This window comes from Ursus maritimus, unplaced genomic scaffold (genome assembly GCF_017311325.1).
Source record: "Ursus maritimus isolate PB19 unplaced genomic scaffold, ASM1731132v1 scaffold_3, whole genome shotgun sequence".
In the NCBI taxonomy this organism is placed as follows: domain Eukaryota; kingdom Metazoa; phylum Chordata; class Mammalia; order Carnivora; family Ursidae; genus Ursus; species Ursus maritimus.
Window position 1 is genome coordinate 51,585,217 of NW_024425563.1, and position 23,441 is coordinate 51,608,657.

Below are 23,441 nucleotides of genomic sequence, written 5' to 3' on the forward strand. Positions count from 1 at the left end.
GGCTTGAGTTTTCTGTAAAAGAAGGCTAAGAGTAAAACCTAGTAAGTTGTGGTAAGGAGCACATGAGTTGCAATTGTGTTCCTCATGACACAGAATGTGAGATGGAGGTTGGCATGCAGAAGAGGGATTGGGGAGTCCTCTTGGGATCAATACTTTGGGGAAGTGAAGATGGCATTACTGGGGAGAGAGAGAGAAAAAGAGAGAAGGTGAACTGTGTGTGCTGTAGTTGTAAGAAAAACCTTACGAGAGTGGCTGTGCAATGCAGTAGCCATTCAGAGTTATCCTGAACAGAGACAAAGGGGGTCGGTCAGACATTCCCACAGTGCCCAGTCACTGGATGTGAACTGGCCCCAGAAAGGGTGTGTGATCTCAGACAAATTCTTCAGCAGAGGGCAATGCCTCAAGAGGGATTCAGCTGAGAGCTGTTAGCTGCCAACACTCCAGCAGGTGAAGGGACTGAATGCTAAGGCCCGAAGGAAGTGATAAATCTGAGCCCAGATTTTCAATGTCAGCCTGTGTCCTATATCCAACAGTCCTCAAATTGTTTAGGATTTTCCCTTTTCCAACTGTACAACTTCCTGAATAAATGATCATAGGTCCCTTTAGGGAGGGATTGAGCTGATTATTAGTATATATACTTACCGTGGTGTGATAGGGTCCTCCTTCCTGGGGACTTTGCTTCTCTTTCAGTCAATAGGTTCCAAGTCAAACACTGGCTTAGACCCAGAAATTGGGCTTAGGGATCATGACTTTTCATTGGATTGCCTCTAGTCTCTTGATCACCCATCCTTGATTTCTTTTGTTTGTATAGATTGAACATTACCCTATTGGCTTGCCCTAGAAATTCTGTATTCTATTAGCCATTTCCATGAATAATGGCGATTGTGACCAGGTTGCTTCTAGTGCTTAAGGGTGGCTACCTGGCCTCTTTTCAGGATGCTTCCATTACCATTGCTATCAATGACTCCGATTCTGTGATAACGTCTACTACCATCAGGCTGTCCCTACAGAGGAAGTTCACTATTGAAACTTCTCATTGATGTTAGTGCCCCTCTACTAGGGCATTCCTTGTCACTTTGGCTAAAACAGCATCTTCTGGGCTCCCATGGAACAAAGTTTTCTGGTGCATTTTCTCATCTTTTTTAGTGTATCCACTTTAGCATGCCTACTGCTCTGAGCCCTTTGGCCCCTGCTTCCACTGTTTGCCACAGCAGTTCTGGCATTTCTACTTCACTGCTTTTGCCAAATATCCAAAATCCATCCTAGATATGTCTTAGCACTGTCTCCTGAGGTATTAAATCATCTTCACAAAGCTAGATCCTGTAGTTTATTTGGGAGGGGTGTGTGTGTGTGTGTGTGTGTATGTTGTGATTTAACCCTAGTTATTGGTCTGATGACCAAGATGGGAGGTGGGAGTAGATCCTGATGTTCTAGTTATCCATGCTATGTAACAAATTACCTCAAAATCTAGCAGCTTAAAACAACAAAATTTATTATCTCACAATTTCTGTGGATGAAGAATTTGGGTGTGACTTAGCTTTGTGTTTCTGGCTCAAGGTTGCTCATGAGATTACGGTCAAGATGTTGCCTGGGACTGTAGTCATTTGAAGTATTATCTGGAACATCTGCTTCCAAGATGGCTAACATGGCCGTTGGCAGGACGTCTTAGAGGCTTGCTGGCAATTGGTTTCAGTTCCTTGCCTTGTGGATCTTTCCATAATGCTGCTTGAGTATCCTGACAACATAGTAGCTGGCTTCCCCCAGAGTGGGTGGCCCCCCCCAACCCCCCCCAAAACCAAGAGGGAAACCACATGTCTTTTATGAGCTAGCCTCAGTAGTTACACTTGGGCACTTCTGCAATATTCTGTTGGTTTAAAAAGTCAGTTCCATTCAGAGCAATAGGAGGCTATAGAAGAATGGCTGTATCAGGAAACAGGGACCACTAGGGCCATCTTTGGGGCTGTCTACCACAGAGCAGTATGTGTTGTTTTTCAAGAAGAAGCTCTGCATTGTCTTCAGGTAAGGGTGGAATGCTAGCCTTTGGCAGAAGGAGTGAACCAATTCTGCAGACCCAAAGTGTTTAGGGAAATCTGGAGATTTGAGATTTTTGAGTGCATCAAACAAAATGTTCCCATCCCAAGTCTCCAGGGTTCACCCTCCTAATCAGGGACCAGATTCTGATGTGGAATACCTTCTAGGTTGACAATTCCATCTCCTCTGGGGCTCTGCTATTCTTATAATTAAGTCCTGAGTCTGATACTCAGTTTTCTCTGCCTTCTGGCTACAGGATATGAGAGTTTCTTTATATGCTTCCAAGGAAGCCTTCTGGTATTAACATTTAACTTTAATTAGTAATTAATAACACCCAGTCTTTTGTTGTTTTTCTCCAGTGCATCTCTTCTCCCTGCAATAGGCATCTAATTCCATAGTCCTTAAGTTATTATCTACCCCCTCTCTGAAATGCTTGACACATTACACCTGCCAATGCCTTCCCTACCGCTGTTTCCTACACTACTTTACCTTAGAAAAGTTTTTAAATTTCACTACTAATGCATATCAGGGTCTAACACTGCTTCATCTCATCACTATGGACAAAGTCCTTGTTGTAGCCTATTTTAATGTCTGCTTTTCCAGACATCTCCTACACCAACCGTTGCCATAGAGGTTCACTAAGAAATAAACTTGGATTTGTATGCTAAAAGGTAATTAGGTAGTACTTTTGTGAGTGAGGGAAATAAGATGGGACAGAAGGCGAAGTTGAACTGCAATGCAGTCACAAAAAAGGCATTAGTCGATCCCATGCTCTGGATGTGGGATGACCCTTGCAGAGTTGACCCTAGTTGATGCCGAAGTGCTGGGCCTTCATACCTCTGCATTTAACAGTCATTGGGTAGGGGCTGCTTCCTGGAAAGGATGAGAATTCAGACAATGCAGCTGTCTTCAGCTAAGGGTAATTCCCTCAGAGAGATGTCAGCCTAGAACTCTGAGCCACCCATAGTCCCAGCAGCCGGGGGAATGGGTGCCTTAATTCTATATGGAGTGGTGGGTCTGGGTGGCACAATATAGCATCAGGCCTGAAATTAGGGTGAGACACATAAGGACCTTAGGGACAAAATTTAAGAAGGCACTCACTCTCAAGTGCCAACCTGCATGTGCACCACCCTGGGAGTGAGTGCCTCCTTAAATTATGTGCCTTGCTTGCCTCACCCTATTCTTGTCCCTGCACAGCATTCCCAATTGTGTGTAATGCACTTAACCCAGAGCCTGGCATATGGTGAGTGCTCAGAAATTGTTATTAAGTTGTCATTGCTCTTATTATCTCACAGTTCAGCACAGCTGGGTTGTCCACATAGCTTGAACCGGACACGTGACTGAGTGAAGCGACTTTTTAATCCTGGTTCTACCTTTGTTTGATAAGAAGGTGTCTTCTTTTTAAACTGGAAATGCCTTTCTAGAAGTTGGAGCTATGGTAGACATGGTTGGTTGTATACCCATAGCTCTTGCTAATAGCACTCCCAAATTTTGGGTATCAGATAGTCAGATGCATCAGGGGAAACTGAAGCCCCTTCTCAGTCCTGGGAATAAATTCTAATTGGCCTAAGCCAATCATGGTGGTCCTATTCCTCTTGCCTGTGATTGACTTAAGCCTGTGTGTGTGATATGATTCTGGGCAATGAGATAAGGGGAAGTCTACTGCAGGCTTCTGGGAAATATTTTCCTCCTTGATGAAAAGAAACTCTCTTGAGGAACTATCCTGGGGATGTTGCCAATACTTGACTCCTAGGATGCACATATCTTAGGCTCATGAGGGAAGCAACCTTCTTGGGATCATGAGGGGAGCCAGCCAACAGGTTTTATTAGTAAGGGTTTTCTAGAGAAACAGATGAATAGGATATACATATAGGAAAAGATTTGTTGTAAGGAGTTGGCTCATGCAATTGTGCAAGCTGAGAAGTCCCATAAGCTACTCTCTGTAAACTGGAAACCCAGGGAAGCCAGTGGTGTAATTCTGTGTAAATCCAAAGACCCCAGAACCAGGGGAACCAATGATATAGATTCTAGTTCAGGTTTCAAGGTCTGAAAACAAGGAATGCTGAGAGCAGGAAAATGTCCCAGCTCATGTATGTAGTCAGGAAAAAATGGTCAAATTCTTCCTCTACCTCTTTGTTTTCTTCAGGCCCTCAAGGTATTGGCTGACAACCACCCACATTGGGGAGGGCAAACTGCTTTCCTGAGTTCATTGATTCAAATGTTAATTTCATCAAGAAATACCCTTACAGACATACATACAAATGAAGGTTGGCCAAATATCTGGGCACCCGGTGATCCAGTCAAGTTGGCACATAAAATTAACCAGCACAAGCCCCGCCACTTTATCAAGTTGGCATCCACATGGATCTCCTTATACCATACTTAATATCCAAATAAAGACAATAACAAGGTCATAATTCTGTGTAAGATGATATAACTATCCTGCATACAACTGAAAATGCACTAACCTCTTCCCTAGAAGAGGACATAAAGTCCTTGAATGGTGCTTACTCTTTTTGAAATCTACAACTTAAGTACTATAATGTAGAATTAGCAATATTTAAATACTGCTATAAAGTCAATATATCTTATTTTACATAAGAGAGTAAGAGCGGAAAGAAAACAAAGATATATACACACACAAAAATGTATTCATGGCATAATGGAGGAAATGCTCATGACAATTACAGTCTTTGTTTCTGTAACTGGTCATGTGGTCGTAGCTGGTATTTATAATTACCTTATTTCTCTAACCATTCTGCTTTCCCTTTACCTTCAGCAAGCACCTCAGCTGATCATGGTTCTTTACCTAGTGAGGTGACCCAAACCTTTATTCCTAAAGAGTCTGGGCCATTAGTAGTTCTGGCTGGATTGGGTTGTTGTAGTTTTTCATTGGCCTTAATCACTGGACTGGGTAATACTAAGAGATACCCTAAGGGATTACCCTGGATTCTAGATATACTCTTCCTTATTTCCATGCTGGAGTAGCAGTCCAGTTTCCCCAGCCAAAACAGTAATGCCTTATCTGCCTGTTGATTTCAAGGCGTGGGGAGTCCAAATTGGCTGGATGGCACTTCTACATCAATGAAATCATTGCTGTTTCTCTTGTTGGAAGTGTCCCTCTCTGTGGAACTAAGATCTCAAAGCTGGTAGAACATAGGGTTGTGGGAGCAGAAAGCTATTCTTATTTCCACACCTTGATTCCTGGATCCATGAACCCTGGCTATGTGAGAAATAGCATATATTGACTGAGAGCATATATAGCCTTCTGAGGAACTTTGCTTCAGCCTTCCAAGGTATTGCCACCAAGCCGGCACTGTAACTGAGTCTTCAAAAGGCAATTCTAATGTTCTATGAAGCCAGCTGCTTTAGGGTGTTGGGGAACATGGTAAGATCAGTGAATCATAAGCATGGGCCCACTGTCAAATTCCTTTTGTTGTGAAATGATTTCCTTCATCAGAAACAGTGCTATCTAGAATACCATGATGATTGATAAAGCATTCTGGAAGTCCATGGATGGTAGTCTGGGGAGAAGCACTGCATGCAGGGAAGGCAACTCTGTATCCAGAGTGTCTATTCCAGTAAGAACAAAACACTGTCCCTTCCATGATATAATCAGCCCGCCACAGGGGAGCTGGCTGATCACCTCAGGGAATGGTGCCATACAGGGGACTCAGTGTTGGCCTCTGCTGCTAACAGATTAGGCACTCAGTGGCAGACTTAGCCAAGTCAGCCGTGGTGAGTGGAAGTCCATGTTGCTGAGCCCATGCATAACCTCCACACATGCCACTATGGTCCATTGAGCAATGACAGGGTGACTGCGGAAAGAGACTTACTGGTGTTCACAGAGTAGCTCATTCTGTCCATTCGATTATCAAAATCTTCCTCTGCTGAGGTTACCCTTTGGTAAGTATTTACATGGGGCACAAGTGTCTTCTGTCTATTCAGAGAGTTCAAGGCCTTCAAGGCCTGCTTGGGCCTGATCACATATACACCATTTCTATTTGATAATGGCACACCCAGCTTTATGGATTGCTCAGTTAGATAACACCCAGTTCATGATGGGAAGCTCAGGTTGCCTGGTAACTTGGTGGTCCATGGTTAAGCACGCAGTCTCTGCTAAGGCCCAGTAGCTGGCCAAGAGCTGTTTCTAAAAAGGCGAGAAGTTATCTGTGGAGGGCTGTAGGATTTTTTCCCGAAGTCCTAAGAATCGTCACTGCAATTCATGGGGGCCTACCAACAGCTCAAAACAGCATCCTGAACTGCCACGGACACTTGAGGCATCACTGGAACTGCCGGGTCACGTGGCCCAAGTGGCAGAGAGCCTGCACAGCAGCCTGAGCTTGTCGCAAAGCCTTCTCTTGTTTTGGGCCCCACTCAAAACGAGAAGCTTTTCAGGTCACTCAGTAAGTGGGTCACAGTAACACACTCACATGAAGAATGTGTTGCCTCCAAAATCCAAAGAAGCCCAGTAGGCCTGATGCCTCTTTCTTGGTTGTAGGAGGGGCCAGATGTAACAACTTACCCTTCACATTAGAAGGGATATTTCAACACGCCCCACACCACTGGATCCTTACAAATTTCACTGAGGTAGAAGGCCCCAGAATATTAGATTTATTATTTCCCACCTTCTGGTATGCAAATATATTGGTCTGGAGTAGTTGCTACTTCTTGATCGCTAGGTCCAATCAGCACAATGCCATCAATACAATGGAGCAGAGTGGTATCTTACAGAAGGGAAAGGTGATCAGGATCCCAGGGCTGGATATACCTCTGAGGTAGGACAGTGAAGGTATAATCCTGGCCTTTCCAGCTGAAAGCAAACTGTTTCTGGTGGGCATTGTGGACAGGGGTAGAGTAAAGGGCATTTGCCAGATCAATAGCTGCAGACCAAGTACCAGGGGATGTGTTAAATTCGTTCAAGCAATGAAACCACATCTGTACAACTGTAATTCAGGTCACTACCTGGTTAAGTTTACATTAATCCACTGTCATTCTCCAAGATCTATCTGTCTTTTGCACAGACCAAATAGGAGAGTTGAATTGGGATGTGTTAAGAATCACCACCCCTGCATCCTTCAAGTCCTTGATGGTGGCACTGGTTTTTACAATCCCTTTAGGAACGCAGTATTCCTTTTGATTTACTACTTTACTGTTTTTCTTAAGTAGAGTCAGTTCTAGTGGCTTCCACTTCGTTTTTCCCACCATAGTAGCCCTCACTCCACAGGTCAGGGAACCAATGTGGGGATTCTGCCAACTGCTGAGTAAATCTATTTAAATTTTAGAGTCTGGAACTGGAGAAAAAAATCACAGGATGGGTTCAGGACCCACTGGGCCCACTGTGAGAGGGACCTGTGCTAAAACTCCATTGATCACCTGACCTCCATAAGCTGCTACTCTGACTGGTAAGCAGCAGTGACATTTGGGTCTCCTGGAATTAGTGTCAGTTTGGAGGGTGTTTCTGAAAGGTCTGATGATTTTCTCCAATGCACTTATACCCCGGGTCCCTCTGGGGAAGGCTGGGAGAAAGATTAGCAGTATCAATTTTTGGTAGTATGCCAAGGTCCTTCCTCAAGGGCAATGAAGACTTCCCTTCATCTCCTTCATTTCTAGGTCTATAAACAAATCTGGGAATTGACTGAGGGACCATGACCCTCTGTTTTTATGATTCAGGTTGGACTTTAATTCATTTGACATAGAACTTTTCTGCTTATACAGATCAAGTAAGAATTTAGTAAATTTCCTATCTATTTTACTTCTAGGAACACCAAGATCAAGTAGTTAATGCCATAGATTTGCATGTGTCAGACTGTTCTGATTTCTGCTTTGATTCTGTTGTCCGTTATCATGCACACCTTGCCTTTGGCTGTTGAGTGCTGCCACTTAGATCCTGCCACTTCAGGTCCAATTACTCCCATTGAATTTTGGTTTCCCAGTTGAGTGGCTGCTGTTCCTACTGTAAAGTCTGGCCTACAGAGAAGAGTAATCATGGAGCCCTTCAAGGATTCTGGGGCTCCCCTTACAAACCTATTTCTTATTCCCCTCTCACAGTCTTGGTGAAAGGTATGTCTCTTCACCTTCCCAGTGAGTGGGTGAGTAGGTCCTAAATGACAAATCCACTATAATGTTGCAATCTCTCTGCCTTTGTTAAATCAAGCAGGTCAGGCATTTCTAATTCACTCACCATGAGCCACCTTTTTGTGCATGTTTCAGCCAACCAAACAAACTGTTAGGGCCCTTTCTAACTCCCCAAGTTGCAGCATTAAATGTCGAATCTCTGCTTAGTGAGCCCATATCCATGTATTTGGCCCAATCTAACTTTATGGTCCGTCCACCATTATTCCACATCCTTTGTATCCATTCCTACTAAATGTTCCTCTTATTTCTATCTGTATAAATTAGAAAACTCAAGTCTTTTGTGATATAGTACACTTCTTCACTTCCCCGTAAGGAAGAAGCAAAGACAAGTGGTGGAGGGGGTTACTGAGGAAAATCAACATTGCCTTGCTTGGCAACTGCTCAGAGGGGGCCATTACAGGTTCCTTGGGCAATGCAGAGTTAATCCCCTCAGAAGTGGAAAGGCCTATACCACTAAAGGTGGGGAAGCCTATTCCACTGGCAAAGAAGAGTCATCAGAATTTAGGAGTCCAATGTCCCTGTCTTCATCAGGGTCTTCCTAAATGTCCCTACCCCCATTTATAGGATCCCATTCTTTCCCAGTCAATGCCCTCACTTTAATAGTAGACTCCCTGAGAGTCTGAGGGTTGAATTTCTGTTATAATTCAACCAGTCACAGGAGGAAGTTCTACATTTTATTTTAAACTATTTCAGCCCTGCAGCTACAAGAAATAGGGTTCCCTTCATGGCACACATAAAAGCTCTTAGGTCATTTATGTGGTGCTTGAGCTGGGAATTCATTACCTGTAAACAGCTTATAATTTACATCAATTAGCAGGTTTATTGTATAGTGTCTTTATCAAAATATCAAAACTGGTTCAGAGTATGACCCAGATTCGCTTCAGGCCTTACTTGCTTGGAAGCACAAGGAAACTTGCATTTTCACATTCAGTCTTTGAATAATCCTGTTTTGTTTATCCTTTAGAAAGTAAACCGCAGAAAGAGACTGGAATGAGGAAATGGAAAGCTGACCAGAGAGGCTGGACAGCTTCTTGTTCCTGACACTGGTCTGGAGGTCCTTGCACCAGAAGACAGGTACCTGTACTGCAAGAACAGTAGTTCCAGTGGGGCGGGTGGGTCACAGTAAGTTTCAGAAGAAGGCACTGAAGTGGTAGGAAATGACCAGATACAGATTAGCGAGCAGACTTGAGAGATTAAGGAGAGAGTTTACGAGAACTCCAGGGGTTTAGCCTTGGGTCACTGTTCCCCTGGAATATCTATTAGATGTTGCTGCTCTGCCTGTGGGCGACTCTTGACAGTGAGGTTCCATCCAGCTGAGCCAGCCACTCCTGAACTTGGTGGTGCTGTGGGCTGACACTTGTATTTGTCACTGCATCTCTCTGTCTCACAGGTGACCATCTTCTGGGATATCTGTTCAGCTCACAAGCCAGTACAGTAAATTCCCCATTCTAGGAATGGGTCCCTCTCCCCCATTAGGTCCACAGGCAGTCAGGGATTGCTGACAGATCCTGGCCATGGCTGACTGGTGCAGGGCTGGGCCCCTGATCCAGATCAGAGCAGTCATTTCCTCTGTTGGGAACTTGTAGTCATGACCATGAGAGATGGGCATTCTCTATAAATCCATCTGTAATGTGTAAACTTGGAAGATGTGGGGTGGCCATCTTCTACCTACCATGAACACAAATAAGCAAAAAAGGCCAGTCTGCAGAGATAAAAAGACAATTTTCTCCTTGCTTCCAGTCTGAGCTTTTCCCTTGAACATCTGTTATACATTTTATCTTTGTCCCTCACTTGGTTACTGTCACATCCGGGCTTGCATTGACATTACTGTTCTGTACACGTATTGCTTTTCTTCCCAAGTGTATTTATTCTAAAGGCTTTCGCTTCCGTGACTTAGCACTTGATCTTATTTATAATCAGCAGTCAATTAGAATCCCCTAGATTGGTACAAATGCCATTATTTGAGCCCACAAAAGTAGTGCTAGAGCAGAGAGCAGAGTAGCTGTGATGCCTGGGATTTGAGAAATACTCTCATTTTACCAAAGGGGCCCATTATTCTCCCATTCACAGGTTTTGTGTTTCACTGTGTATGCATTTATCCTCTCTGCCTTTGTTCTGTTCCGGTCTTTGTGTATGCCCTTGCTCTTGCACTTTCTCTGGAAGCTGTGTTGCCAAGAAACAAGGAAAGGCCAAAGCTCTCAATGTGAAACTCAGTGTTAATAAGAAAAGGGGAAGGGAAATTTGGCAGACATCAGGTATGCAATGGGCCTGCTTAAATCTATACCAGGAATGATGTTTTGACAGCTACAAGAAGATCAAGGAAATTGGGAAGGTGCATCAGTGACTAGGGTAGTGAGGTTATTCTGTGTCAGGAGTTTTAGAGTCACCAGAATGGAACTGGTACACAGTCCTTGACCTCAACACAGACTCAGTCCTATGTCATAGTGGCTTTGATTCAAGCAGAGGCTTTGAATCACAATGAAGAGTAGTTTGGGAACCTTGGAATTTGACACATGCACTTAATACCAGGGTGGCGGGTGTTTAGATTCTTATTTTTTAAGTTATTACAGTATTTAAATCTAGAATTATTTGAGATGGAAATCAGGCTATTGGATCCATCTGTATCACTGGTATCCACCTAAATACCTTAATTTGCCATTATTTCTAAAATTTTTAAGATTATTAAAACAAATTATACTTGTGGTGTTTTGTTTTTTTCTGGTAGAATTACCTTCTCACTGGCTATCACCCTGCTTTATACAGTGTGTGTTAAATACGTACTCGCATCTCTGTGTGAATGAATATCTAAGTGCTAATTTAGAAAAGTACGTCTCCAATTTAAATGTGCCTTAGAATCACCCAGTGATCTGGTTAAAATGCAAATTCTGATTCATATCCTAGGCCTGGGTGGGGACTACACTACTGGTCCATGGACTGTATTTTGAATAGCAAGGACTTAGAAGACTGGAAAGAAAGAGCCTCATCCCGATGAATACCTTTTGGTGTTTTTCCTTTTGTGTCCAAGTCAGTGGTAAGGCGAGTTAAGCAGTGACTGCAGATGGCACTCCGGACACGAGTTCTACTCTTGATCCTGTCACTAATTAGGACTTTGGGCAGATCACTCACCCTCTTGAACTTCAATTTTCAGTCGTATAAAATGAGGGAATAGGGCTGAATTATGCTTCAAGCTGTCCTGAGGAACTTTATAGCTCTGCAGAGGTGCCTGAGGGATCCCCCAAGAAAAGCGTGGGGCTAGTGTGAAGAGCAAGAGGAGCAGTAAAGGCAATGGAGAGAGAGCCATTATTTAGAAAGATAGGAGAACAACTAGGAATGTGTCCTGTCCCTAAGAAGGTGGCTCTAAGAAAGATGCAGTGGTGGATCCCGTCAAATGCTTTTGTTTAATTATCATTCAACACAGTATTGAAGGCCAGTATGGTTCCCACTTCTGGGATTTTAAGGCACTCATTGTTTTAAAGAAGTCTGAAAATAATTCTGGACTTGACTTCTTACTGGTGGGATCTAGAGGTCTTAAGATCATCCTTCATGGCAAAGGAGGAGGGATGGGGGGAGGGAAATACCAACTGAACAAGTCAGCAGCTACCAAAGCTACCCTGCTATCCCTGGGAACAAATCTACTCTCCCTCCTCCCCTCTGGTTTCCCAGTGGTCTTTTTTCCCAGTGCCTCCTTGGGAACAGGGAGATGACTGATTCATTCAACCACCACTCTTGAGCAGAGCTCCAAGGGGTGCTGATCAGCCAGGTCTGACCTGGGTGAGACATACATGCTGAGATTGCTTTTATGTCTCCTATTTCCAGAAAAGAGAGAAGGGGAGGGAGAAAGGAAAATTTTCCATTGACACATATTTATAGTACAAACCATTTTTTTCTCATCTAAGACCGATTAGAATCACCTGTAGTGCTTTAACAGCATACCTACCTACATCTGATTTAATTGGTTTGAGGAGGGGCTTGGGCGGCATGTCTGTTTCCAAAGTTCCCCTGATGATTCTAATATGCAACCAGGGATGAGAACTGGTTTAACCCCAAGGCTCAACATTTCCCCTCTTCTTTCAGTGAGTTTATGGGCAACTTGCCCTGAATCTAGAACTTCAAGGTAAGAAAACTGTGACCGATGTGGATTATTTAAAGGTCATCTTGATCTGAATAGAAGAGTTAACTTTCTGTTCAAAAGTGATGTGTTCCCAGGCTCCTGCAATGTTTCAGCCTCTGTAGCCTCAGGTGAGCAAATGGTTTTGTTGGGGGACTCCAAGACAGAACAATGGTTTTTAGGTAGCAGGGGCTTCAAATTGGTGTTCCAGGGACCCACCTGTGCCTCCCCTAACTTCAGCACACATAGTATGTTTTAGCTAAGCATAAGCTTCCCGGATGGCAGGGATTGCATCTGGCTGGATGTGCCAGACAATGGGCAAATGTGCTAGAATCTTGCTGCTATAATTTTTTGCTTAGGAGTGGAATTCAGAGCCAGATCTCATGGACCCTGAAACTAGGTTCCACAGTGGGGCTCAAGCATTGTATACTATGACCTCGTTCAACTGTAGTGTTCTCTCTTTTTCTACTACCTTATCTCTCCTCATGATTTTGAAGGGAATCAGAATATATCACCCCAAAATATTCCAGTTTGGCATAAAAGTTATTTTGAGCTAAAGACATTTGAGATTCAACAGATGTAGAAAGAAACCTTTCTGGAGCTGCTTTTATCTGACTAAAAGCAGAAACTCCTGAGAAATAGGAACTGCCATCAATCCCCTCTCCTGGGGAAGTTTTATGGCCATGAAGAAGATGAAAACTCGGTACTAAGATGAACCTGCACAAAAAACCTTGCTGGGATAACCTTTATCTTCCATTAATTTCCTTTTTATATTTACTTTCCCATAGTTTGCAATACCCAGAAGCCCTCAAAACCTTTTCCTTTGTCTTGTTACATCTATACAATTCATCATTCTTTGTTATAATTGATGTGTAAGCTCTCAGGCCTATCCACTTCTTTGGTTCTTCACATCGTTTCTAAGAAGGCCCTCGTGTTACATAAAAATCAACATCAAATGAAATTTGCGTGTCTCTTCTCCTGACAATCTGTCTCTTGTCAGTCTAATTCTCAGGACTCCAGTCAATGAACCTAAGAGGGAAGAGGAAAAAGATTTTTCTTCCTCTGAACTTTCAACTGTGACTGCCAACAGCTCTCAAGCCTATAGGTCTCTCCCAGTTTTTGACTCACAACCTGTTGGAAAGCTATACCTGCATAGTTCATGGGCTCCCTCAAGACTCAGCATTTGCAAAACCAAACTCATTGTCTGTTTCTCAAAGCATTTTCCTTTTCTCACCACTCCTGTCTCATTCCTGTCTCAGCTCTATGCACCTCATCAATTGGGCTAAACTTATCAGTCACCTACTACGTGCCATCCATTGTTCCAGCCATCGTACATACAACGACAAATAGGCCAGACAAGGGCCTGCTTTATGGAGCTTGCATTTTTGTGGGGAGAGAGATGATAGTGAAGAGATAATTCTACCTTCAGGCAACAGGCAGGCTATGAAGAAAGTAAAGGAATGGGAGAGAGTGTGATGGAGAGGGTACTTTAGGAAGTGTGGTCAGAGAGAGCCTCTCAGAGGTGCTGCTTGAATGATAAGGGCCATGGAAAGTAGGAGGGGAGGTAATTGTTTGATATAAAGGGAACTGCAAGTGTCTGGCCCCTGAGAATGTTTGAAAAAGTCTAAGAGACCAAGGAGAGATGAAGGGAGCCGTATCATGGCGGACTGGTAGGACATGGTAGACAGGTTGGATGTAATTGTGTTTTATTTAGTCCAACTCCTTTATCCACACCTTTCTTTTCACTCTCCTAGCTACACCCTTTGTCAGGATCTTGTTATACTTCATCTGGACAATTTATCTTCTCAGCTTTTCTAACTCTTCCTCCTCCTCAGGCTCCTTAGGTGGCTCTTTTCTTTCTCATCCTCACCCCTTAATTCTCAGCAGACCCCAGGCTTCTCTTCTTTCTTTTCCTGGGGCATCACCCTAGGCCAGCATACCACAGCTTCTGTTTTGGCCCTGAGAAGGAGTGTGTCTGGTTAATCATCTTCCTCAGATCTTGGCATATTGTTGTAATGAAAACTGGCAAGTCCCTCATTTGATAGAAGAATTGATTTCCTCTTTACCTCACTTTCATTCCTCTTCCCCACTCCCAATTTAGTTGTATTTTTTTAAAAATGGACATGTTCTTGTGAAATGGGCATTTTTATTTGTGTGCATTTCTTTTAAAATTTGTAAATGATATTGTTCTTTATCTCATTCTCTTCCTTGATTTTTCATTAAGCTTTGTGTTTGTTTGGTTTTTTTATTCGACAGAGATAGAGACAGCCAGCGAGAGAGGGAACACAAGCAGGGGGAGTGGGAGAGGAAGAAGCAGGCTCGTAGCGGAGGAGCCTGATGTGGGGTCCGATCCCATAACGCCGGGATCACACCCTGAGCTGAAGGCAGACGCCCAACCGCTGTGCCACCTAGGCGCCCCTAAGCTTTGTGTTTTTAAGATCTGTCTGTGGGGCTATGTATTTCTAATCTGTTGCTCCTAAGAAATGATAGTATTTCATGGTGTACACATTATTCAAAGTGGGCTGGGTTATGTTGAAGTGACAACGCCAAAATCATAGTGCCTTAACACATACAAGTGTGTTTCCCATTCATGCAGAAGCCTCTGTGGGTCTGGCAGTTCGTCCAGGCAGCTCTTTCAAGCTGTGATTCAGGGATCCTCACCACTTGTATTTCATAGCTGTGGCACTAGGAGCATCCCTCCTAGGGTTGCTGAGGCAGGGAAGGAGAGAGAGTGGAAAATTCATACCCCCTATTATGTTCTTCTTATTGGGACACGTGTCACTGCCACTCACAACGCATTGACCAAAACTATTATATGACCCTAGCCAACTGTGTTGCAGCTGGGAAATGTAGGGTGCACATGGGTAGTCAGTGAGCTCTAAATGTCTCTGATACAGTGAACTTCCATCATATTTTATCTACATACTGTCCTAGGGGGTGGGCATCCATCTCTCAACCACCACAAACAATGCTGCAGTGAATATCTTTGGTTTATATCCACATAAACCAAGGTGAGAATTTGTGGTCAGTTGAAGGGACCCCCAAAAGATATATCCACATCCTAGCCCTCAGAACCTGTGAATATGAACTTATTTGGAAAAAAGGGACTTTGCAAATATAATTATTAAAGAGCTCAAGATGAGATCATCCTAGATTATACAGATGGGCATGCCCCAGATCCAGTGAAAAGTATCCCTATAAGAGACAGAAGGGAAGAAGACACAAAGAGGAGAAGGCCATGTAAAGACAGAGGCGGATCTCGGAGTGATGCAGCCACAGCCAAACACCTGGAGCCCCCAGAGACAAGGAAGGGTTCTCCCTCTAGATCCCTTAGAGGAGGAGCACAACCTTGATTTTGGACTTCTGGCCTTCAGAACTGTAAAAGAATAAATTTCCTTGCCCTAAGTCACTAATTTTGTGTGACTTTTTAGGGCAGCCGTAGGAAACTAGCACAGATTTTGTGACCTGAAAGTGGGGTGATGCTATGACAAATACCTGAAATAGTGAGAATGGCTGTAGAACTGGGTAATGAACAGAGGCTAGAAGAATGTTGAGGCTCGTTATAAATAAAGACATGAAATAAAGACATGCACTGGGTGTTATACGCAAGTAATGAATCATGGAACTTTACATCAAAAACTAGGGATGTACTGTATGGTGACTAACATAATATAATAAAAATTGTTATAAAGAAAGAAAGGCAGATATGAGCAGCACAGTGGAGAAAGTATCTGTGGTCCGAGCGGATACATATATTGCCATGTATAGAATACTGTTAGGAAAATGGACATTAAAGGTGCTTCTGGCAAAAGCTCCAAAGGAAATGAGGGAGATGTATTGGAAACGGGAGCAAAGATTATCCTTGTTATATGGTGGTAGAAAACTTGGTCAAATTGTGTGGAAAGCAGGATTTGTAAACCATGACCTTGGATTTTTAACTGAGGAGATTTCTAAGCAAAGTGTTGAAGGTGCAGCCTGGTTTCCCCTTGTTGCTTATGGTAAAATGTGAGAGGAAAGATAAACTGAGGAAGGAACTATTAAATAAAAAGGAACCAACACTTTGATTGGGCAGACTCTCAGTCTACCCGGACTATAAAGGATGCTAAAATTAGGAAATTCACTGTTGGAAAGTGTGCTCTAGAGTGAAGGCTGAGGGTGTGGCAGGACAACATTTTGCTGAAGAAATTAGCCATGTGACTCATGGATTCACTCAGCTATCACAGCAGAAGCTAGGGATAGAGATAGTGTTATGCAGGAAAGATCTGTCTTTCTTGACAGACAAGAACCTTCTTGTCTAATGGCATGGACCCATGTGACATGTACAGGAGACCCACAAGGCTTTTGAGGATGTTAGATCAGAGAAACACTACCAGCTTGGATCGAAAAGAACAGTGATGAGATGAAATGAGAGAAGGCTATCAGACTTCCAGAATTCTACGGGACAGACAGAATTGGCTGATAGCACTACCTGACTACAAATACTTGGGACCCTTCAAGAAAAAGGGAGAATGACTGTGAGGTGCCATTGTAGGCCCAGAAGACAGGGCCACCAGGGGCCCAGAGGGTGGGATCACTGCAGGCCCAGGGGACAGGGCTCCCTTGGGCCCAGAGGGTGCATTGAGTCATGGAGGATTATTCTCAGGCTTGAAATTGAAAATGAAATTTGCCTTGTTAGGTTTTGACTTTCTTGGGACCAGTGGCCCCTTTATTCCTTTCATTTTTTCCTTTTTGGAGTGGGAATGTCTATCCTATAACTGTCCAAAATTGTATTTTAGAAGCAGATAACCTGCTTTCTAGTTTCACAGACCCATAGGCGGAGAGGAATTTTGCCCCAGGATGGACCATACTTCCAGTTTTACCCATACCTGATTTAGATGAGGAGATTTGGAACTTTTCCAGTTGATGATACTTAGATGAGATTTTGAACTTAGAGTTGATGCTGGAATGGGTTAAAAAGTCGGATGTTGAATATATTTTGCATGTGGGAAGGACAAACTCTTGGGGGGACCAGAGAGTGAACTGTACTGGGTTGAATAACGTCCCCCAAAATCATATCTACCTGGAACCTGCGAATGTGATGTATTTGAAAATAGAGTCTTTGCATATGCAATCAAGTTAAGACAAGGTCATACTGGATTAGGGTGAGCTTTAAATCCAATGATTGGTATCTTTAGAAGAGACAGAAAAAGAAAAGATACAGAAAAAGAGAAGCCCATATGAAGAGAGAAGCAGAGACTGAAATTATACAGCCAAGAAACACTTGGAGCTACCAGACTCTGAAACACACAAGGAAAGGTTCTCCCCTGTAGCCTCTGAAGGGAGTGAGGCCCTACTGGTCTCTTGATGTCAGACTCCTGAACTCCAAAACTGTGAGAGAATAAAGTTTTGTTGCTTTAAGCCACCAAGTTTAGGGTACTGTGTTAAGGCAGCCCTAATAAACTAATACAGATGTTGACCCAGAAGTATGAATGTACTTCATTTGATCATCTGCCAGAATGCTCTCCAGACTGCTCGTACCAGTTTATACTCCCGCCAACAGTATATAGAAGTTCCTATGTTTCTGCTGACATTTGGCATCATCCAGCTTTTTAATTTTAACTAGCCATATAGGCATAAAGCAGTATCTTATCATTCCTTCAATTTTCCATTTCCCTGATTACCTTTATTTTGAGTATCTCATGGTATGCTTATTAGCATTTGGGATTTATCTTTTGGAAATTGCCTGTTCATACCTTTTGTTGATTTTTCTACTGGGATTGCTTATTGGCCTTCAGAAATTTCATATATATTCTACTTAACAGTCCCTCATTGGTTTTAGACACTGCAAATATCTTTGTCCACTCTTTTAGCTGTCCTCAAACAGAAGTTTTGGATTTGTTGCACTTCCTCTGTTTGCCTTTATCCATGCCAAACAGCACTATAACCCCTTTTACTGGCTTTGTTGTAGTTTACTAAGTGATGTGATAATGTCTGTTAGATGACTTGTTCTCTGTTCACTTGCTCTTCAGCTGTTGTACATTATTTTTTTTCTGAAACCAGTCAACTGTGCAATCATGTGTTTAGCAAAAATCAGAACCGGAAATGGCAGGCCTTATTTTATAACAGAAAAACTGCAACTAATCAGGAACATTTGGGACTTCAGCACATTTCCTTACAGTTAGGCTGTTCACATGTGGATAAGATGTAGGGTTGGGCTAGAAGTTACATCCCTCTCATTTCATGGCTCTCTTTGGGGACCTGCTGAGACATATGAGGGCAAGTGACAAACAGCTCTTTAGCCAGTAGTGTGAGAGCAGGTGGGTCTAATCTCATGGGGGTATTTTGAGGAGTGAGTGTTCACTGAATCATACAATGTGAGAGCTGGAAAGGACCTCTGGGATCATCCAGTTCTACCCTCTCATTTTACAGATGCAGGAACTGAGACCTGGGGAAATAAAGGGGCTTGTCCAAGTCATTGGGCTGTCAGTGAATTGCCGAGACTAGAACACAGACCTCTTGACTCCCATTTTGTGTATTTCCATTTTTCTGCCTTCCCCACAAGGATGTCAGAAGTCTTTTTTTTTTTTTTTTTTTGGAAGGCTCTGGATCAGAGCTGGAACTTAATCCAGGAAATCAGATGCCTCCAGAATTTGGACCCACCCAACCTCTCCAGCCTCACGTCTTGCCATTCTAGAGTAGTCTGTCTCGTTCCTCCATTGTTCCATGCTCTACTCAGCTCTGAGCCTTTGCTCAGCTGCGGTCATGCACCAACATGCCTAGCATTCCCTTCCTTCTTCTTCCTGCCTGTCTCACCTTTCAAGTGCTCCTCATTTGAGTCTCAGTCCTACTTCCTCCATGCCACTGCCAACCAACATTATTCTCTCTCCCTTCTTTAGATTTTCATAACGCATCTACACAAATACAGTGGTATGCTGCTTTTTCCTGCAGTATTCCTGTTGTACAACTCACTCAGCAAGTCATTCAATGTCTCTGTGCCTCATGTAGTTTATTCACACACACAAAAAAGAGTTGATCAAGATCATTTCTGAGGACACTTCTATATCTAACATTCTACGTCTCCCTAAGATTTTAAACTACTGAAACAAAGGGACTCTGCCTTATATTTCTTTTCTAATTGCCTTAGTCTAATGCTTCTCAATGGGGGACAATTTTGTTCTCCAGGAGACATTTCACATTTGGGGCTATTTTTGGTTGTCATACTGGGGCAGGGAGGTCCTACTGGCATCTAATGTATAGAGGCCAGGGATGCAGCTAAATATTCTGCAATGCACAGGACAGCCTCCCCCTACCCTCCAAATGGATTAGCTCAACAGTTCAGGCAAGGTTGAGAAACTTTACCTTATTAGTCTCAAACCCAACACCATAGACACACATTTATCTCTCAGTCAAAGACAAATGCCCTCATAAAAAGGATCCCATCAGATATGGAGCTGCCATGGGGGTGGGGGAGAAGAGAAAGTAGTGAGCACTTATGCGAAACTACTGCTAAGTGAGAGGAGAGAATCTAATTTTCGTTAGTCAAGAGGGAGAGGAGAGACTACAGTAAAGAAGGAAATGCTGGATGGATGAAAACTGCAAGCTGAAAAGTTCTTTACTTTGTAGGAGGTGTTGATTTAAATAGCCCATCTTCTAGACATCTCTGGGGGACTACATGCAATTGTGGTAAATAGTGGTAATGATAATATTGGAACACATGAAGGAAACTTCTGGGAACTATAATGTATGTTGTCAAGAAGACGTGTGTTTATAATATCCTCATTCTTACCTTCCCCTGAAATAAAGTCTGGCTGATGAAAGGAGCTTTAATTTATAGATGAGGCAAGGAAGTTGGTTCCAGGGACTCTGAACTGTGGCATCCAAACAAAATTACAGCCTCTCTTTCTAGACCCTTACTCAGGGTTTTCTGGGGTTAGGGATGATGAATGACTATTGCTTTTGGTGTCTCCTCCCAGCCTTTGCCTTGGCTGTGTTCTCCAAATTCTCCCTCATCATGCCATGTTTGTCGTTCTTTTTAGGTTGCAACATACTAGAAAGCCAAATAGTTATTTCTTTGTCACCCATGCTGCCCGCTGTCCATTATTAAATAAATATAATAAGAAACACCCTAGGGGCGCCTGGGTGGCTCAGTTGTTAAGCGTCTGCCTTTGGCTCAGGGCATGATCCCGGCGTTCCGGGATCGAGCCCCACATCAGGCTTGCTGGCTCTCTCTAATAAATAAATAAATAAATCTTTAAAAAAAAAAAAGAAAGAAACACCCTAGATATATAAAATAGAGAGCTCTCCAGGAAGTTGGGATGCGGGGGGAGTCCTTGACCTAAAAACTCTTGAGAGGGACATCATTATTTTCAATCTCATATCTCAAACACTTGGCAGGAGATTGCGTTATTAGTTCTCCTGGCTACCAGAGGTATCTGGCAAGGTTTCTGTTTAGATTTCGCTTGGAGAAGAAATGCTTAAGTTAAACATTAAAATTCATGAGAATATTTCAGTTCCTTATAAACTCTTCTGATCAGTCACTTCAAGTGAGGTGTCATTTGTGGCTCCTCACTGAGGAAAAGCTCTCCTGAGGGGACTTCCAGCAGTTCATTTTGGGAGATTGCTGAGTCTATGCTCACGTGCTATGCCTTGTAAAACAGGTTGAAAGATGTATGTTAGCAACATTCATGAAATATTTTTTTACGGTTTAGGTTCCTCTCTGTTGCATAGGATTATAAACTGGATCCATGGAAAAAATGGGTGCTTCTCATTTCGTCATGCCTGAGTTTTACTTTTTTTCTCCAGATTTTCTAATACAAGAAAAATCAAGTCAGAGAATTGAGGCATCTCTTTCTCTTTTTAAAACTTTCCTGTAAAGGTCTTTGGGGAAATATTCGGGGACAAAGACCGTCAGTGTAACCAGTGCTGAGCTCTATGTATAATTGAGACCTGATAAATATGTATTACTGCTGCTGCTGCTGTGTTGATAGTTTGGTTCTTTGTTTTTTTGGGTTTTTTTGGGTTTTTTTGGCAGATGAATTCATGACTTGTTATAAAATGATCTGGAAAACACATAGGAAGGAGTTATGAAAAGATAAAGCCTATAATTGTGACCGCACATTTTTGTGGCCCAATCATCATTTCTATATTAGTCTGGAATTTTGGGTTTTGCATTCATTCTTCAAGGTTGCCTCTTTCACTTTTCTTCCTGCTTTTCCTGTACACCAAATGCAACTGAGTGTAAGAAACTTGAATTACCACCATAAGCCCCTCTGAGATTAATGCATGCATTGGTGGGCCCCCATTTGGGATCTTTTCCCTCTTCCCCCTTTTGTGATTATTTTTAAAATGTGATGCCAAAGAATGTGTGCAGCTCTTTGTTTGGTTTCTGGTTTTGCTTTCATAGGTCTTTCATGCTTACTTGGCTGGGTGCAGTTGAGACGGGTTTTACAAGAAGCTACCAATAAAGCTCAGAATGGGAAGAGATGAGTAAACTCTTACTCTGAAGCCAGGGTTTGTGGAAAGAAACGAAGGGAGATCCCCTTTACACTTTATGAGAATGCATAGTTTAGCAAGGCTCAGTTTGAAAGTGCTCCTGGTCCCGTATAGGACGGCATGGCTCAGCTACTGGCTACCTTCTTGTACTAATTAGGAAATTGGTTTTGCTCACCAGTTGATTTTTGAGCATCTCACTGTGATTCTGCTCTTTCTGTGAATATGGAGGGTAACAACTTTTGCAAATAACCTGAAGAAGCATGTGGTAGGCAGTTTCTCACATGGGCCCTAAGACTCTGCACCTCTCCCTTCCATGTGGATGCTCTGTGTGATAAATATTTAGGACTTATGGGGTGCCTGGGTGGCTCAGTCAGTTAAGTGCCTGACTCTTGATTTAGGCTCAGGTCGTGATCTCAGGGTTGTGAGATTGAACCCCATGTCAGGCTCCACTCTCAGCAGGAAGTCTGCTTGGGATTCTTTCTCTCCCTCTGCCCCACCCCCCCTTCCTCTCTCTAAAATAAATAAATAAATCTTAATAAATAAATAAATAAATCAGTAGGACTCTGACTGTGATGGATTTTACTCCGTGTTAGGATATCTTATATGGCACAGCTGACTTTAAGGGAAATTATTTGGTAGGTCAGACCTAATTACATGAACCTTTTTTGGTTTTTTTAAGATTTCATTTATTTTTTTAAGAGAGAAAGAGAGCATGAGCAGGGGGAGGGGCAAAGGGAGAGGGAGAAGCAGGCTTCGCACTAAGCAGGGAGCCTGACACAGGGCTCGATCCCAGGACCCTGGGATCATGACCTGAGCTGAAGGCAGACACTTAATGGACTGAGCTACCCTAGTGCCCCAGCATGAACCTTTTAAAAACAGAGAGTTTTCTTGTTGTTTGCTTGCATTTCCCCAGCCAGTTGCAGAAGAAGGAGGCAGAGATTTGAAGCAGGAGACAGATTTGATGTATTTTGACTGACCTGAGAATGGAGGGGGCCACATCATAAAGAATGTGGGTGACCTCTAGGAGCTGAATGTGGTTCCCAGCTGACAGACCTCAGCCTACAGCCATAAGGAAATGAATTCTGCCCAAAAGCAGAGAGTTTGGAAAAGGCCACAAAGTTCTGGATGAGTGTGTAGTTTCACCCCACACCTTGGTTTCAGCCAGGTGAGACCCTGAGCAGAGAATCTAGCCACAATGTCCAGACTGCTGACCTGCAGAAATTGTGAGATAATCAGTTTGTATTGTTTTCAGCCACTAGTTTTGGGGCTTAAACTTTCCGTTCCACATAACAATGGAAAACTAATATGAAGGAAGAGAAAGCCTTTGAGATAAGAAACCAAAGTAAAACCAGCATGCGTATGTTTGGTTTTAGAACAGTTACTGTGATGGTTAATTATATGTTTCAAATTGACTAGACTATGGTGTCCAGTTAGTTGTTTGATCAAACCCTAGATAGATGTTACTGTGAAGGTATGTTGTGGATGCAGTTAACATTTATAACCAGTTGACTTTGGGTAGAGGAGATTACCCTTTGTAATGTAGGTGGCCTCACCCAATCAGTTGAAGGCCTTAAGAACAAAAACTGAGGTTTCCCAGAGAAGAAGGAAGTCTGCAAGTGTGCAGCATTGAAATCCTGCCTAAGTTATGGATTTCAGACTTGCCAGCCCCTACAATACCATGAGCCAATTCCTA

General features: G+C 43.0%; 1 long non-coding RNA gene across 4 annotated transcripts in view; it reads left to right on the forward strand.

The window, feature by feature from the left end:
* Positions 1–23,441, forward strand: part of LOC103658869 — a 195,488-nt gene that overhangs the window by 110,051 nt on the left and 61,996 nt on the right. For all 4 annotated transcript variants that reach the window (XR_005838574.1, XR_005838572.1, XR_005838573.1 and 1 more), the window contains one exon: positions 9,134–9,243. This is a non-coding gene — a long non-coding RNA (uncharacterized LOC103658869). The remainder of the gene's footprint in view (positions 1–9,133; positions 9,244–23,441) is intronic.